Raw genomic sequence first — 3318 nt, forward strand, 5'->3', positions numbered from 1 at the left:
GGCAGTGCAGGAGGCTCCCCGGCTCCCTTCTCATGAACTCCAGCAGCAACTGGCCTCTGCTGTGTGTCCAGCCACCTGGGACAAAGGGCCAAGGAAATTCAAGTGGAAAAGAGCAAGAAGGAGGAACGGTTTCTCTGTAAAGGGGTGATCAGGTAGACAAGGCATGCTGAGGAGAGAGGGTGAGAAAGGAGAGGGGAAATGGGAGGAGGAGAGAGGGAGGGAGGGTGGGTGGTGTGCCATGTGTGGAGATCAAGAAAGGGATGGGGAGGGTGGAGAGACTGGGGAGAGAGACACTGGAGGGGGCGCTGAGGCGGGAGTAAGACCAGGGCTACTGGGCCTGGATCCCCCTGGAGAGAACACTGGTGTCCCTGTGTGGATATGGTAGCTCCGTCCCTCCTGACTCCTGGCTCAGTGGCTATCCTTCCTCCTCTCTCCCCTCCAGCCCTCCCACTCCTGCCAGCCAGCTGCTTGGCCCTCAGCAAAAGTCCTAAGTTTTCTGCTAAATCTTCTCAGGGGAAACATGAGCTATGGCAAATGCAGCAGAAATGATCGCCTTCCAGGAACTCTGTTTGAGGCTGGGCCAACTGGGGCCAGGGCAAGGAACGGAGAGGAGTCTCTATCTGGAACGGCACTGGGGCAGTGGAACGGGAGGCAGGGGCTACTCGGCAGTGGTTCAAGGCCATTGGGAAGTTCTCTTCATGGGCCCTGGGCCCTGCCCCTGCCACTGGGTCACATGGCTCAGCCCCGACGGAAGGAGGGGCTCTCCATTCCCAAAGCCCTGCAGGAGTGCAGAGGGGCCGCAGCCTCTCTGGCATCCTTGCCGAGGCCTTCTCAGGGCGTGCCAGCCCTGGCAACCTCGTCGCAGTGAAGTCTGGAGCAGGTCTGGGAAGGGACATTCCTCTGGGATTCGGGGTTGAGGGGCAGACTGCCACTGGAAGAAGCTGGGGGTAGAACTCCCCAGACCCAGGGCAGGAACAACAGGCCAGGGACCAATTCTTTTTTTTTTTTTTTTTTTGAGGTAGGGTCTCACTCTGTCACCCAGGCTGGAGTGCAGTGGCACAACCACAGGTCACTGCAGCCTTGACCTCCCAGGCTCAAGTGATCCTCCCACCTCAGCCTTCTGAGTAGCTGGGACTCCAGGTACATGCCACCATGCCTGGCTAACTTTTTGTATTTTTTGTAGAGACAGGATCTCCCTACGTTGCTCAGGCTGGTCTCGAACTCCTGGGCTCAATCCATCCTCCTTATTTGGTCTCTCAAAGTGCTGGTTTTACAGGCGTGGGCCACCGTGCCCGACCACAGCCCAGTTCTCCAGGGCTGAGCTGGTAGCTCTGGGGCCATCTGGGTTCGGGGACTCTTCTGGACTCCTCTTGAGGGGTTCATGTTTTGCCGCCTCTCCTTGCCTCTCCGTGGAGGCTGAGTGAGACCTTGGAGTCCATCAGGGGCACCATACACACTCACTTAGGCCCTGGAAAATCACAAGCCTTCTGTTTCCCTAGCAGAGTGGCAGGAAAGGGGTGATGAAGAAAGAAGAACAAGCGTGTTGTGTGGGGGACACAGAGTGGCTGAGCAATGGTTTAGAAGTGGAAGTGTGCTGAGCCTGGAGTGGCGTGGCCAGGCGTGTGGCAGGGAGTGTGGCACACCCGGTCACCCCTAAGACGCAGCCATGCCCTCCCAAGTCGGGACCCCATCTCTGTTCAGGTCTCCATCTCCCAGGCCACAGGCCCGGCTGCCTCAGAACTTACTGTTTTGCAAAGACTAACACTTTATTTTTCATGATAGGAGCAGTACAGGAGTATACGGGGGCCTCTGCCAGCCCCCAGGCTGGGACTGGGTGCTGTGACCTTGAGAACCTCATCTCACGTTCTGCAGACTTTGGCGGCCAGGCAGTGCCCGACCACAGGCTGGGTGGGCTGGGCTCAGCCTCCCCCACAAGCCCAGGGCTGAAATCATAATCTCAGGCCCAACCTTGGCCAAAGATAATGCAGCTTTGGCAGGGCTGGCCGCTGGGAGGGGGCCCACACTTGCTCCTCACAGAGCAGGAGTGGGCTTCTTCCCTGACTCTGCCTTCCACTCCAGTAGTGTGGTTTCTTTAGGAACTCAGGCCTGCGAGAGAAATGGTTCCAGCTTCTGGAGGCTGGGTGGGGGTGGGGCGGGGGTGGGAAACAGCCCGGCCTTTCCAAGCCTCTTAGGGAGGTGGCCTGTTTGCATTCTTGACTCTCTGCTGTCCCCATGTGGCTGTGAGGCTGGTTGACACCACATAGCAGTAGAGGGGTGTGTGTGTGTGTGTGTGTGTGTGTGTGTGTGTGTGTGTGTGTGTGTGTGTGTGTGTGTGTGTGTGGAGGGCTCAGCAAGACTGAGGCAGAACCACAGAAAGATGGCCCTTATGACACCTGATTTGGAATACTCACCTATCAAAAAACGGAAAGAGGCCAGATTCAGTGGCTCATGCCTGTAATCCCAGCACTTTGGGAGGCCGAGGTGGGTGGATCATCTGAGGTCAGGAGTTTAAGACCAGCCTGGCCAACATGGTGAAACCCTGTCTCTACTTAAAATACAAAATTAGCCAGGTGTGGTGGCACTGCCTATAATCCCAGCTACTTGGGAGGTTGAGGCATGAGAATCGCTTGAACCTGGGAGGCGGAGGTTGCAGTGAGCTGAGATCGCGCCACTGCACTCCAGCCTGGGCAACAGAGCAAGACTCCATCTAAAAAAAAAATGGAAAAAAAAGATGGGGTGATACTCATCTGCAAGGGGGTGCAGGACAGCTGTATCCCCTCTGATCATGGGGGCACGTTCCCCAGCTGAGCTGCCCTAAATACCACACCCAGCTTGGCCTGTAGCATCCTGGCCGCGTGGATCCAAAACGCCATCCAGAAAGTCGGGAAAGGAACAGATGTGGAAGGAAATAGAGTCTATCCATTCCCGTTTTGTGGTCAGTCCTTGACTGTCACCAGCTGCAGGCCTGGAGCCCCGTGGGTCACCACCAGGCACCTGCTGTCTGCCATGAAACAGGGGCCACAGGTCTCTCGATCAGACTGTTGTGTCCACAGAGCCCAGGTTGATGGGGTCAGAGGGCTCTCAGAGGTTATTTTCATGGCGGGGTCCTCAGACGTGGGCATGCTTCAGAATCACAGAGGAGCATGTTCATCACGATGAACTCTCAGCGTGCTCATTCATCAGGATGCCTGCCAGCATCTGAGAACAGCTGATTTTGTCTATTGGTCTCCTTCTACGGTTGAGGAAACTGAGGCCCGGGGGGTTGGATGATGGTGACTGCTGAAGGTCACAGCAGGTTCCAGGGTGTCAACTTGTTGC

Source organism: Cebus imitator, unplaced genomic scaffold (assembly GCF_001604975.1).
Source record: "Cebus imitator isolate Cc_AM_T3 unplaced genomic scaffold, Cebus_imitator-1.0 Scaffold228, whole genome shotgun sequence".
NCBI lineage: Eukaryota > Metazoa > Chordata > Mammalia > Primates > Cebidae > Cebus > Cebus imitator.